This window comes from Artemia sp. Qi Xiang Cuo, chromosome 17 (genome assembly GCF_049724085.1).
Source record: "Artemia sp. Qi Xiang Cuo chromosome 17, ASM4972408v1, whole genome shotgun sequence".
Lineage (NCBI taxonomy): Eukaryota > Metazoa > Arthropoda > Branchiopoda > Anostraca > Artemiidae > Artemia > Artemia sp. Qi Xiang Cuo.
Window position 1 is genome coordinate 7,490,811 of NC_142810.1, and position 16,199 is coordinate 7,507,009.

Consider the following 16,199-nt stretch of genomic DNA (forward strand, 5'->3'; position numbering starts at 1 on the left):
GTTACAGCGAAAATGACTTTATGAAAACCATAGATGATAGATAAGTTAAGTTTAGGTAAGCTTAAGATGATTCACAAATGGTAATTATTTTCTTGATGAGCTTTAATAGCAAAATATTATTTGAAAACTGATTTAGAAAAATTTCAAAAAATAGCCCGAAACCCCCTCAAAAACGGCATCAGACCAAAATTAGTAAAAACTTAGAATTGTCACAGTCAGAAACCCTACACAGGAAAATATACAGCTTTAGCAATAAGAAAATAATTTTTTTCTGCATGGGTAGCAATGATGTGCCCTCATTTTTCTTTTTATGTCTTCTTCACTGCTAGCATTGTCCTAGAACATCATAGAAAGCTGTTTAAGTCCTCACTTAAAAGAATATTTATATATAGACTCTTACACTCTTAATCGCACTGCCATAGACATAAGTGCCGTTATACTTATTTACATGGATAAAATGACGTCATATTTCAATGAAATAAAAAAATGACAATAGTTAAAGTTTGTAATTAGTAGAAAACTCTACTAATTACAGAAGACATTATTAGAAGAGAGCGAGCTAAATGGTAGAAAACCCAAGAAAAGTATCAAGATATTAATTGAAGTAATTTTTGCAGGAAAACAGCACAGCAGCTAAAACAGAAATAGTATTCTAGAAAATTAAAAATGTATTTAAAAGACATAAAAAGGCCGCTGATAGGAATAGTACTCGAGGAGACATAAGGATTGCAATCAAGTTGTCTTGTGATCTAGATTTTAAAATACAAAAATCTCAAGTAACAAAAGGCAGAGTCCTGTAGTGGTGTAATGGGGGCGACGCAATGACATTAGCTGTGTAATACGTGACCTAGAAACCGAACATTGCTATAGCAACACACTGCAAACCGTCAACCCTGCAGTGTGTTACTATAGCAACTACTTGACTACTTGACTACGTAGTAGTCAAGAAGCGTTGTTAATCAAATTACAATTACAAGAGACAGATAAAAAGAGTATTATATATTGTAGATCTGATTTTGACGTTTCTCAGTAGGTTTCCCTGCAACTGTGACAGTGGTCACTATAGCCGTTACCGAGTTTTCTCTTGGTAAACTCGGGCTTATAGTGCTCCACAGTATCTTTTACTAAAGGAGCTACTATTTAAGATTGTTTTAACTATTGACACTGTTGACGGTGCTACACAAAGAGAAATAAGCAAGAAATGCAAGGAAACATATAATTGATTCTCAAGTATGACATTGTGAGTTCTTAAGAACTTGTCTCAGGAAATTGCGATTTGTTCTTTACTTGGTTCCAGGTTAAGAAAAAGCCGAAGGATTTTTTGTGTTATATAGATAAAAATACTGAGAAAAAATTAACAATTAAAGAAAAACTGACTGATCAAACATGATCTCAAAAAATAAATTTGAATAGAGACTGCCGAAACTTAAAAATGTGTGTCGCCAGAAGTTAAAAACGTGTCTTAATTGCCAAGACCCCCCATCGAAGTCTCATCTCATTGACTTTCATAACAGCGACAGGCTACTATTTTAGATTGTTTTAACTGTTGACACTATGGATGCAGCTATGTTATCAGGTGTTCTCAGTTCATATGACCAAAGTAGTAGCAATCAAGTAAAGGTTGAAACCCGACCTAGTGAAAAATGTTATCCTTAGTCATCATCACGGCGGCGATAACTGTAAGCTAGGGGAGATTGGACTCCGTTTCATAGTAGCAAAAAGCTTAAAAACGCATTTAGGGAAAATACTGTCTAGTGAGAAAAAATCCTTTTGAAGGTGATTCAGGAACGGTATCATTTCAAATAATCTGAACAGTAAAAGTTTATTTTGAAAATATATTTGAGGGAATTAAAAAAAAACTAAAGTGTCAATCGGCATGACATCAAAATGAAAATAGCACCATTGGAATCATCACTGAAAAATCCTTTGAAGGAAAGTTATATTCCCCACCCCCCTTGAACAGCAAATAAAATCAGTTTAATGGGAAACACTGATGCCTGCTTTTCTTCTTCTTTGTTTCTTCCAGGAGTGACAGCGCCAAGCTAGTTAATGAAATTCACCGTCTAGGCTCGACGCTATCCATACTGATCACAAATTGAACACAGAAACATATATAAAAAGGATTATTATTGATAAGTGAGTAACTGAGACTCAGTTACTCACTCAGACACTCAGTTGCTGAGTGTAACTGAGTAATGGTGTCTGCCCAAGTGTCCGGTTCAATAACGAACTCCCCTACAGACACTGTGTTTTATGCATAAGAAAGTAGTAAAAACGATTTCTAGACTTATGGTTCATTGTACAAAATTCTCTTTTAGAAACAATTAGGTTTTATGATTTTCTCAAGGTAGAGGAAGTTTTTCAATGTTTTTTTTTCACACAGGAAGTTTATTTTCAATGTGTAAAAATCTACTATTTAGATTTAACCCTATCATTTTTGGCTAACGTTGACAGGAATGCTTAAATATTGGAAGGAAAGCTATTTACTTTTATTTTACTAATTTTTTTTTACTCCTCTTTGGTTTCTTCTTTTTCCATTATATAAGTAAATCCTTTTTTCGTTATAATTTTTTTTATCACAAATTCACAATGCTGTTCCCAGTGAATCCAGTGATAAATTACTGCTTTATAAATAATAATCCTTTTTATATATATTTCTGTGTTCAACTTGTGATCAGTATGGATAGCGTCGAGCCTAGACGGTGAATTTCATTAACTAGCTAGTTACTCAATCAGTTGTCCTGTAGTGGCGCAGTCAGTTTGATTTCAGCTTGGCAATACGAGATCTAGGGATCAAACCTAGCTGTGGCAACAAACTACAGGTCCTAGAATCTGATTCAGGTGATAAGATTGTGCGAAAGTGTATCCGCATTAATTCAAATAAAAGAAGAAGAAGAAGAAGAAGAATTTCACTCAATGGAATATTATATAGAAGAAATATAGAATTCACTTATATAGATGGTGTAAATAACATTATTCACAATCTAATATTGTGAATAATGTTATTATTCACAATATTAGATTGTGTTGTAGATGTCTCAACAACACAATCTAGCTCTATACTTTGGCTCTAATTATTATAATGAATAATAACGTACTAGAAAATAATTCACAAATATGTTTGTATCTGAAAATCAGAATTATAGGCAGCGCAATAACGCTGCCGAAGTAAAGAATGATGTTGGCATAATTTATTATTGTTTTTTTACCTTTATGCACTGCATATATATTATAGCATGATTATATAGTATGTATATACAGTATTGATTATTCCCTTCTCAGCCATTATACAAAGCCGGACAGAGATGCAAGTGCTCCGGACAGCATTTAAACAATTGTAAACATAAGCGACATTCGATTTTTTCACGGGTAGACAAGTGAGATTTCTCTTGAACGCGAAACTTAGCTTCACCTTTGTAACTCTAAATTTTTAAGAATCTAATTTTAAACTAATCTATTCCAATACATATATAAAAATCGGTAATTAGTGGTGCAGTGTTATTGTTAGATGTATTTAGGAATTAAAAGTAGGTTCCGAAGTCAGTAGTGTGAGTGTAATAGATACGAAACATACATGGAAACTTACACCTGAGGCAATAGGCACCACGAAACTTACATGAAAATATACAATGGAATTGCTGTTGATTTGAACGGTACATGAAAATATACATTGGAATTGCGCAAGAAAAACCCACATTTTTTAATTGTTTGATTGACGTGTTTGGGGAGATTACGTTTCTTGGCACCTTTTCACAGCATGTACGTATGGATACCTTTCCAAGAAAGATGATTGAACATGCTTTTACAATCGGAAACATTTGATTAACATTTGCAAAAAGGGGTAATGGGATTTGCGAATTGGAGTGTAGGATTTGCGAATATGATCCTATTAAGGATTGACTTGAAATAAAAATTTTTAACAAGAAATGACTGAAAAGTGTTTTGGAGGAGATGGGGTGATTGTGTACTGTATAATACACAAGTGATGTTTTGGACAGTGTTGTCAATTTAAAATAGTTTAGAAATAAAAAAAATTAACAAGAAATGGCTGAAAAGTGCTTTGAGGGAGATGGGTTGCATGGAAGGTTGAGTTGCACGAGGGTTCAGTTAAAGGGGGTAAAGTTACACGGGGGTTTAGTTAAATGGGGCCGAGTTGCACGAGGGTTCAGTAGCACGAGGGTTCAGTAGCACGGGGGTTTAGTTGTACGGGGTTTCGGTTATACAGAGGTTCAGTTACATGGGGGGTTCAGTTACACGGGGGTTTAGTTAAATGGGGTCGAGTTGCACGAGGGTTCAGTAGCACGAGGGTTCAGTAGCACGGGGGTTTAGTTGTACGGGATTTCGGTTATACAGAGGTTCAGTTAAATGGGGGCTTCAGTTGCACGGGGGTTGAGTTAAATGGGGCTTGAGTTGCACGGGGGCTGAGTTGCACGAGGGTTCAGTTGCACGGGGGTCAGTAACAGGCGGGTTCAGTTACCCGGGGTTTAGTTAAATGGGGTCGAGTTGCACGAGGGTTCAGTAGCACGAGGGTTCAGTAGCACAAGGGTTCAGTAGCCCGGGGGTTTGAGTCATTTTTACGGGGTTTGAGAGACTCTGTTGCCTGATTCCGTGTGGTTTTAGTTTACTTGGTGCCCATTAAAAAAAAACGATAGAAATAGTTATTTCTTTAAAAAATCTTTTCCGATGTAACTAAAAGGCATCTGTCTTTGTAATTATAGAAATGCTCCCTTTTGGAAAAACGGGCATCGCAAGCTTGTGTTATCTTAGAGATTAATGCGTAACTCGAGACATCTTGGTAAAGTTTTTAATAGAGGCTGTTTCCAAAAGATTTAGGATTCATTAACTTTAGTGTTGCCAGTCAAAAGCTATGAGTTTGAGAAAATTGCCTGATTATCGAAAAATGAAGAAACACCTTCCAAAAGTCGACAGGAATGGGATTGTCTTGAGGGAGGAATTTTCCATGGAAGTGGTGGAGGATATTTTTACGTGAAAACAACTTCAACCGTGCCCAGCCCCCCCCCCCCCCCCCGTGATCAGAAATTAAATTATAAAAAAAGTTTTTTCAACTGAAAGTAAGGAGCAACATCAAAACTTAAAAACGGACAGAAAAAATTTTCTTACAAAAACTAGTGTTTACGTTCAAAAAAGCTTTATAGTTTAGTTTTTACGGAGATGGCTTATTTTCGTTCCAAAGCTGAGCTTTTTCATAACCAAAGGTTCACATTAGGTTCACATTTGTCCCAGCGAAATGTATTTTCTATAATTTTCATACAAAAACTAGTGTTTACGGTAAAAAAAGCTTTATAGTTTAGTTTTTACGGAAATGGCTTATTTTCGTTCCAAAGCTGGGCTTTTTTCTAACCAAAGGTTCACATTTGACCCTGCGAAATGTATGTTCTATAATTTTCTTACAAAAACTAGTGTTTACGGTAAAAAAAAGCTTTATAGCTTAGTTTTTACGGAAATGGCTTAGTTTCGTTCCAAAGCTTGGCTTTTTCATAACCAAAGGTTCACATTTGACCCAAAGAAATGTATTTTCTATAATTTTCTTACAAAAACTAGTGTTTACGGTCAAAAAAGCTTTATAGTTTAGTTTTTTCGGAAATGGCTGATTTTCGTTCCAAAGCTGCGCTTTTTCATAACCAAAGGTTCACATCTGACCCAGCGAAATGTATTTTCTATAATTTTCTTACAAAAACTAGTTTTTACAGTAACAAAAAGCTTTATAGTTTAGTTTTTACGGAAATGGCATATTTTCATTCCTAAGCTTGGCTTTTTCATAACCAAAGGTTCACATTTGACCCAAAGAAAATGTATTTTCTATAATTTTCTTACAAAAAATAGTGTTTACGTTCAAAAAAGCTTTATAGTTTAGTTTTTACGGAAATGGCTTATTTTCGTTCCAAAGTTGGGCTGTTTCATAACCAAAGGTTGACATTTGACCCAAAGAAATGTATTTTCTATAATTTTTTTACAAAAACTAGTGTTTACGTTCAAAAAACCTTTATAGTTTAGATTTTACGGAAAAGGTTTATTTTCGTTCCAAAGCTGGGCTTTTTCATAACCAAAGGTTCACATTAGGTTCACATTTGACCCAGCGAAATGTATTTTCTATAATTTTCTTACAAAAACTAGTGTTTACGGTAAAAAAAAAAGCTTTATAGTTTAGTTTTTACGGAGATGGCTTATTTTCGTTCCAAAGCTGGGCTTTTTTCTAACCAAAGGTTCAAATTTGACCCAGCGAAATGTATTTTCTATAATTTTCTTAAAGAAACTAAAGGTTACGGTCAAAAACCTTTATTAGCTCAGATTTTATAGGAATAGTTTTATTTTTCGATCCGAAAATAGACTAAAGTTTCAGATTTGAACCAGAGAATTGTATTCTCCATAATTTTCTTACATCTTTGGAAATCATTAACGATAACAAACATGTTTTCGACCAGATGAGTTTTTGAAAGCCCATTCAGCATGGCGTGCGCTATTTTTTTATATCATAAACCCTTTAGAGGCCAATTTGATCAACTTGGAGAAAGTTCAAATAGAATCGTTAGTGATATTGATATTAGTGCGTAAACTACAAACTGACAAAAAAATATCCAGAACTTCTTTTCTTATAGCCTTGACTTTGAAGACATTTCTTCATCTTAATTGGCTTTAGAAATATCATGCAAAATAAAACTAGTGAAATAATTTAGGTGGTAAAATAAATTTAATTTTTTTTTAATGCAGTAGTTTTTTAGTAAGGACACTCGATATCCTAAAAGTGTCTGATTAAAACTTTTACCTTGAGGGATCGATGTTGTTAGCAGAATTTCAAAAGGATCATTTATGAGTGCTGGCGTATCTGATGAAATAATTTAGGTAGTATGATAAATTTAATTAAATTTTTTTTAATACAGTAGTTTTTCAGTAAGGACATTCGATATCCTAAAAGTGTTTGATTCAAACTTTTACCTCAGGAATGGGATTGTCTTGAGGGGGGAATTTTCCATGGAAGAGGTGGAGGGTATTTTTACATGAAAACAACTTCAACTGTGCCCAGCCCCCGCGATCAGAAATTAAATTATAAAAAAATTTTCTTCAACTGAAAGTAAGGAGCAACATCAAAACTTAAAAACGGACAGAAAATAGAGGCTGTTTCAAAAGATTTAGGATTCATTAAGTTTTGTGTTCCCAGTCAAAAGCTATGAGTTTGAGAAAATTGCCTGATTATCGAAAAATGAAGAAACACCTTCCAAAAGTCGACAGGAATGGGATTGTCTTGAGGGAGGAATTTTCCATGGAAGAGGTGGAGGGTATTTTTACGTGAAAACAACTTCAACCGTGCTCAGTCCCCCCCCCACGATCAGAAATTAAATTATGAAAAAAGTTTCTTCAACTGAAAGTAAGGAGCAACATCAAAACTTAAAAACGGACAGAAAATAGAGGCTGTTTCCAAAAGATTTAGGATTCATTAACTATAGTGTTGCCAGTCAAAAGCTATGAGTTTGAGAAAATTGACTGATTATCGGAAAATGAAGAAACACCCTCCAAAAGTCGACAGGAATGGGATTTTCTTGAGGGGGGAATTTTCCATGGAAGAGGTGGAGAGTATTTTTACGTGAAAACAACTTCAACCATGCACAGCCCCCTGCAATTAGAAATTAAATTATAAAAAAAAGTTTATTCAATTGAAAGTAACAAGCAACATCAAAACTTAAAAAACCTACCAAAAGTCGAAAGGACTGGGATTGTCTTGAGGGGGGAATTTTCCATGGAAGAGGTGGAGGGTATTTTTACGTGAAAACAACTTCAACCGTGCCCAGCCCCCCGTGATCAGAAATTAAATTTTAAAAAAAAAGTTTCTTCAACTGAAAGTAAGGAGCAATATCACAACATAAAAACGAAGACAAAATAGAGGCTGTTTCCAAAAGATTTAGGATTCATTAACATTTTCAACTTTTTTTTTTGTTTTTGTACATATCTTAAAATGTCAAAATATGCTTACGGTTCTAACAATTGTGCTCTATGATTGGTCAGAGACACGATGTGGCTATCCAACTGGTATTCTATGACCGGTTATCGACCCTAGCTAGTCTATTGCATGTATTAAATCAGTAGTTTTTACGCAGTGGAAGGATAAACACATAAGTCATATCTTTAAAAAAAAGTGAAGATGGAACATTTTAATAGAGCGTGTTCACATAACAAGGTTATTGTAGCATTGAATGCCGACAAGGAGAAGTATTTAAACTATGAAACAAGTACAAGTGGTAGCACTATTGGAAATGTATGCATGCATTGTCATGACAGTAAGGAATTAAATTTCTTTGGAATACCGAAAAAATTCAACTCTTATGATGGTGGTTATGCGAGATTGAGATCTCTAGAGATGATTGCACTCAAAGAGAATGCTAACATAAAAATAATTGTTGATGATAGAGGACAACTCCTTTCTACTGCTGCAGGTAACGCATTACCTACGGATACACTCAATCATCAGCTTTCGGGTATTATCATTCAACGGAAGGCTAATAAAAGAAAGGCTTACTCTGCTACTAACATCGTAACCAGTATCTTGTTTACTTGCCAAAACGGTTACCTGTGAAGAAATAGTTTTTCGATCGACAGTGATATTGCCAGAAATATAAAAATAGCATTTTAAAAAAATATCACTACGGAATATATAGATGAAACAATGAAAAACAAAGCACCAGCAAACGTTACTGGCATTGATCAAACAGTCAATAAATCAAATAACACAAAAGACGAAAAGCATATTGGGCCTGCTCATGAGACACCAGTAAAAATTGTGTATGATTCAAAATGGAATATTGATTATTCTACTGATTACGAACTAAGAAAAGACAATAACTACAATATCAAGAGAGAATATGGTGAACTATTTTATGGAACAGATTCAAAATGTCCAAAGTTAAGCATTGATACTAATAATGTATCATAATATATTTTTGTATTAATATTCTACATAGCATTATTTCATTAAAAATATTACATTGTTATGTGTTCATTATTTTTTAGAGTAAGCTAGCATATCAAGCGTTTAGAATGTCCATTAAAACATCAGAGATCTAAGAAAAGGAATCTGCGTACATCTATTGTCAGACACACTATTTCCGTAAAATCTGAGCTATTAAGGGTTTTTGACCGTAAACTCTAGTTTTTTGTAAGAAAATTATGGAAAATACAATTCTCTGGTTCAAATGTGAAACTTAAGTCTATTTCTTGGATCGAAAAATAAAACTATTTCCTTAAAATCTGAGCTAATAATATGCAAAGTCGACGTAGCTCTATTTAATATTTTAAGGTTAATTTAGACGAGGATACGTGTGCGCACGTAACCTCGTCTAAACTAACCTTAAAAAATGAAATAAAGCTATGTCGACTTTGCATATTTTATTCAACATATCTGACTATTGATGCAGAAAAAGCATAGAGTTTGTTACTTACTTACTTACATTTTTTTTTCATAATTTCTTGAATTAAATTTCTGTATTGTGCATCCAAATGGGGAATTCAAGAAAGAATTTGTTACTTACTTGCGATTTTTTCATAATTTCTTGAATAAAGTATCTGTATTGTGTATCCAAGGGGTGACTTCAAGAAAGAGTGTGTTACTAACTTACAAATATTTTCATATTTTCTTGAATGAAATGTCTTCTTTGTGTATCCAAGAGGTGAATTCAAGAAATAGTTTTTTACTTACTTACTTACTTACCTACTTACAATTTTTTCATAATGACATAATGACATATCCAACAACGGATGTTGATAAAGAATTTATTCATTCTGATACCTAGATTTTGTCAATGTTACCTCATGTGTCTGACAATAGATGTATGCAAATTCCTTTTCTCAAATCTCCGATGTTTTAATATACATTCTAAACTGTTGATATGCTAGCTTACTCTAAAAATAATATACACATAACAATGTAATGCATAATATATTTTTAATGAAATAATGCTATGTAGAATATTAATACAAAATTATATTATGACACATAGTCATACACACATTAACTCTTAAACATCCAGAAACGATGGTCCCATGATATAGAATAGTTTTTACCATGTCTAATTCATTTATCACAATCATGTAAGTCCTTAGGTATCTGGTGGGCGAAGAACCTGACCTCGTCTTGAGGATGATGATAAACCCCCTCAAATTTAGGACACTTAAATTCTTCTAGATTGAAAAGTGGAATCCTAGGGTCACATTTTTGAATTAAAACTTTATCTGTAGGTACATTACCCTTTACATAGAGTGCTTCAACCCCGAAAAAGCTGCAAATTTCATTGGCTTCCTCCTGGACATTTCTAAGTTCCTGACCACTATTATTACGTGGTGTAATCACTCTATCGTAGAATCTCAGTCTGTTTATACGATGTAATGTAGTACTCCACAAGCTTTTATCATACTCATACATGTTGTAGTTCACTATCCAATGATAACAGTCGATTTCTTCGAGTTCCATTGGCAATAATAAATATGCACATTCAAATATAACTCCACAAGATGATTTTTTCAAAGCGATAAATTCTGTGTCATAGAGTCCTATCATCTTGGAAGCTATTAATGTAGTTGTTAAGAAGAGAAATACATCATCAAACTTTTATACCTTCGCTCAAGGTCAAATGGAGTTATGGCTAGGAGGATGACTCCTAAAAACATCTGAATTCATTTTGGGGAGGAGTCATAAAACCCTTAGGATTCATTGCGGGGAGGAGTCATAGAACTCTCGGTATCTCTTGCATGCAAATGAAGTCTGGAAATTACATTTTTTTTTATAATTTCTGTATTGTGTATCCAAGAGGTGAATTCAAGAAAGATATTTTGTCATTTTAAGATATGTACAAAAGAAAAAGGATAAAAAATAAATAAAGTTGAATAATTTCGAAGTTTAAAAAAATAGTTTGTTTTATGAAAAAAAAATTTATTGAATTAGAACCATCAGTCCTCATCATTATGAGTATCCAAAACTGGACTTAAGTTTCACATTTGAACTAGAGGATTGTATTTTCCATAATTTTCTTAAAAGAAACTAGAGTTTACGGTCAAAAAACCCTTATTAGCTCAGATTTTAAGGAAATAGTTTTTTTTTGATCCAAAAATAGACTTAAATTTCACATTTGAACCAGAGAATTGTATTTTCCATAATTTTCTTACAAAAAACTAGAGTTTACGGTCAAAAACCCTTAATAGCTCAGATTTTACGGAAATAGTGTGTCTGACAATAGATGTACGCAAATTCCTTTTCTTACATCTCTGATGTTTTATGATTTTTTACGTGATATTAAAATATTTTGACATTGAACTTTTCTTGATTTTTCAAAGTTCATTTGGAATTTCTTTTGTTGAAATGCAAGAGTTGGAATATTTCAGTAGTGTTTTGTTATGGTTTACCTTGTCACACTTACATTTTCTTGATTTTTCAAAGTTCATTTTGGATTTTTTTCGTTGAAATGCAAGAGTTGGAATATTTCAGTAGTGTTTTATCGTGGTTTACCTTGTCACACTTACATTCTCTTGATTTTTCAAAGTTCATTTTGGATTTTTTTCGTTGAAATGCAAGATTTGGAATATTTCAGTAGTGTTTTGTTATGGTTTACCTTGTCACAGTTACATTCTATTGATTTTTCAAAGTTTGTTTTTGGATTTCTTTCGTTGAAATGCAAGAGTTGGAATATTTCAGTAGTGTTTTGTTATGCTTTACCTTGTCACACTTATATTCTCTTGATTTTTCAAAGTTTATTTTGGATTTATTCCATTGAAATGCAAGAGTTGGAATATTTCAGTAGTGGTTTGTTGTGCTTTATCTTGTCAAAGTTACATTCTCTTGATTATTCAAAGTTCATTTTGGATTTCTTTCGTTGAAATGCAAGGGTTGGAATATTTCAGTAGTGTTTTGTTGTGCTTTTCCTTGACAAAGTTACATTCACTTGATTTTTCAAAGTTCTTTTTGGATTTTTTCGTTGAAATGCAAGAGTTGGAATATTTCAGTAGTGTTTTGTCGTGGTTTACCTTGTCACAGTTACTTTCTCTTGATTTTTCAAAGTTCATTTTGGATTTCTTTCGTTGAAATGCAAGAGTTGGATTTTTTTCAATAGTGTTTTGTTATGGTTAACCTTGTCACAGTTACATTCTATTGATTTTTCAAAGTTCGTTTTTGGATTTCTTTCGTTGAAATGCAAGAGTTGGAATATTTCAGTAGTGTTTTGTTATGGTTTACCTTGTCACACTTATATTCTCTTGATTTTTCAAAGTTCATTTTGGATTTCTTTCATTGAAAAGCAAGAGTTGGAATATTTCAGTAGTGGTTTGTTGTGCTTTTCCTTGTCACAGTTACATTCTCTTGATTTTTCAAAGTTCATTTTGGATTTCTTTCGTTGAAAAGCAAGAGTTGGAATAATTCAGTAGTGTTTTGTTGTGCTTTACATTGTCATAATTACATTCTCTTGATTTTTCAAAGTTCATTTTGGATTTCTTTCGTTGAAATGCAAGGGTTGGAATATTTCAGTAGTGTTTTGTTGTGCTTTTCCTTGACACAGTTACATTCGCTTGATTTTTCAAAGTTAATTTTGGATTTCTTTCGTTGAAAAGCAAGAGTTGGAATATTTTAGTAGTGTTTCGTCATGGTTTACCTTGTCACACTTACATTCTCTTGATTTTTCAAAGTTCATTTTGGATTTCTTTTGTTGAAATGCAAGAGTTGGAATATTTCAGAAGGGTTTTGTCATGGTTTACCTTGTCACACTTACATTTTCTTCCTTTTTCAAAGTTCATTTTGGATTTCTTTCGTTGATATGCAAGATTTGGAATATTTCAGTAGTGTTTTGTTGTGGATTACCTTGTCACACTTACATACTCTTGATTTTTCAAAGTTCATTTTGGATTTATTTCGTTGAAATGCAAGAGTTGGAATGTTTCAGAAGTGTTTTGTTGTGCTTTACCTTGTCACAGTTACATTCTCGTGATTTTTTAAAGTTCATTTTGGATTACTTTCGTTGAAACACAAGAGTTGGAATATTTCAGTAGTGTTTTGTCGTGATTTACCTTGTCACAATTACATTCTTTTGATTTTTTAAAGTTCATTTGGAATTTATTTCGTTGAAATGCAAGAGTTGGAATATTTCAGTAGTGTTTTGTTATGGTTTACCTTGTCACAGTTACATTCTCTCGATTTTTCAAAGTTGATTTTGGATTTCTTTCGTTGAAATGCAAGAGTTGGAATTTTTCAGTAGTGTTTTGTTATGGTTTACCATGTCACACTTACATTCTCTTGATTTTTCAAAGTTCATTTTGGATTTCTTTCGTTGAAATGCGAGAGTTGGAATATTTCAGTAGTGTTTTGTTATGGTTTACCTTGTCACAGTTACATTTTCTTGAATTTTCAAAGTTAATTTTGGAATTTTTTTTGTTGAAATGCAAGAGTTGGAATATTTCAGTAGTGTTTTATCGTGGTTTACCTTGTCACTCTTACATTCTCTTGATTTTTCAACGTTCATTTTGGATTTCTTTCGTTGAAATGCAAGAGTTGGACAATTTCAGTAGTGTTTTGTCATGGTTTACCTTGTCACACTTACATTCTCTTGATTTTTCAAAGTTCATTTTGGATTTCTTTCGTTGAAATGCAAGAGTTGGAATATTTCAGTAGTGTTTTGTTATGGTTTACCTTATCACAGTTACATTATATTTATTTTTAAAGTTCATTTTTGGATTTCTTTCGTTGAAATGCAAGAGTTGGAATACTTCAGTAGTGTTTTGTTATAGTTTACCTTGTCACAGTTACATTCTCTTGAGTTTTCAAAGTTCATTTTGGATTACTTTCGTTGAAATTCAAGACTTTGATTATTTCATTAGTATTTTCTCTTTTTTTACCTAGAGATACTTACATTCTCTTGATTTTTAAAATTTCGTTTTTGATTTCTTTCATTGAAATGCAAGAGTTGGTATATCTCAGTAGTGGTTTGTTGTGCTTTACCTTGTCAAAGTTACATTCTCTTGATTTTTCAAAGTTCATTTTGGATTTCATTCGTTGAAATGCACGAGTTGGAATATTTCAGTAGTGTTTTGTTGTGCTTTATCTTGTCACTGTTACATTCTCTTGATTTTTCAAAGAACATTTTGGATTTCTTTCGTTGAAATTCAAGATTTGGAATATTTCAGTAGTGTTTCGTCGTGGTTTACCTTGTCACAATTACATTCTCTTGATTTTTCAAAGTTAATTTTGGATTTCATTCATTAAAATGCAAGAGTTGGAATATTTCAGTAGTGTTTTGTTATGGTTTACCTTGTCACACTTATATTCTCTTGATTTTTCAAAGTTCATTTTGGATTTATTTCATTGAAATGCAAGAGTTGGAATATTTCAGTAGTGTTTTGTTGTGCTTTTTCTTGTCAAAGTTACATTCTCTTGATTTTTCAAAGTTCATTTTGGATTTCATTCGTTGAAATGCAAGAGTTGGAATAATTCAGTAGTGTTTTGTTGTGCTTTACCTTGTCACAGTTACATTCGCTTGATTTTTCAAAGTTCATTTTGGATTTCTTTCGTTGAAATGCAAGGGTTGGAATATTTCAGTAGTGTTTTGTTGTGCTTTTCCTTGACACAGTTACATTCGCTTGATTTTTCAAAGTTAATTTTGGATTTCTTTCGTTGAAAAGCAAGAGTTGGAATATTTTAGTAGTGTTTTGTCATGGTTTACCTTGTCACACTTACATTCTCTTGATTTTTCAAAGTTCATTTTGGATTTCTTTTGTTGAAATGCAAGAGTTGGAATATTTCAGAAGGGTTTTGTCATGGTTTACCTTGTCACACTTACATTTTCTTCCTTTTTCAAAGTTCATTTTGGATTTCTTTCGTTGATATGCAAGATTTGGAATATTTCAGTAGTGTTTTGTTGTGGATTACCTTGTCACACTTACATTCTCTTGATTTTTCAAAGTTCATTTTGGATTTCTTTCGTTGAAATGCAAGAGTTGGAATGTTTCAGAAGTGTTTTGTTGTGCTTTACCTTGTCACAGTTACATTCTCGTGATTTTTTAAAGTTCATTTTGGATTACTTTCGTTGAAATGCAAGAGTTGGAATATTTCAGTAGTGTTTTGTCGTGGTTTACCTTGTCACAGTTACATTCTCTAGATTTTTTAAAGTTCATTTTGGAATTTATTTCGTTGAAATGTAAGAGTTGGAATATTTCAGTAGTGTTTTGTACTTGATTACCTTGTCATAGTTACCTTCTCTTGATTTTTCAAAGTTCATTTTGTATTTATTTAATTGAAATTCCAGAGTTGAATATTTCAGTAGTGTTTTGTTATGGTTTACCATGTCACACTTACATTCTCTTGATTTTTCAAAGTTCATTTTGGATTTCTTTCGTTGAAATGCGAGAGTTGGAATATTTCAGTAGTGTTTTGTTATGGTTTACCTTGTCACAGTTACATTTTCTTGAATTTTCAAAGTTAATTTTGGAATTTTTTTTGTTGAAATGCAAGAGTTGGAATATTTCAGTAGTGTTTTATCGTGGTTTACCTTGTCACTCTTACATTCTCTTGATTTTTCAACGTTCATTTTGGATTTCTTTCGTTGAAATGCAAGAGTTGGACAATTTCAGTAGTGTTTTGTTATGGTTTACCTTGTCACAGTTACATTCTCTTGATTTTTCAAAGTTCATTTTGAATTTCTTTCGTTGAAATGCAAGAGTTGGAATATTTCAGTAGTGTTTTGTTATGGTTTACCTTGTCACAGTTACATTATCTTGATTTTTAAAGTTCATTTTTGGATTTCTTTCGTTGAAATGCAAGAGTTGGAATACTTCAGTAGTGTTTTGCTATAGTTTACCTTGTCACAGTTACATTCTCTTGATTTTTCAAAGTTCTTTTTGGATTTCTTTCGTTGAAATGCAAGAGTTGGAATATTTCAATAGTGTTTTATCGTGGTTTACCTTGTCACAGTTACATTCTCTTGATTTTTCAAAGTTCATTTAGGATTTCTATCATTGAAATGCAAAAGTTGGTATATCTCAGTAGTGGTTTGTTGTGCTTTACCTTGTCAAAGTTACATTCTCTTGATTTTTCAAAGTTCATTTTGGATTTCATTCGTTGAAATGCATGAGTTGGAATATTTCAGTAGTGTTTTGTTGTGCTTTACCTTGTCACTGTTACATTCTCTTGATTTTTCAAAGAACATTTTGGATTTCTT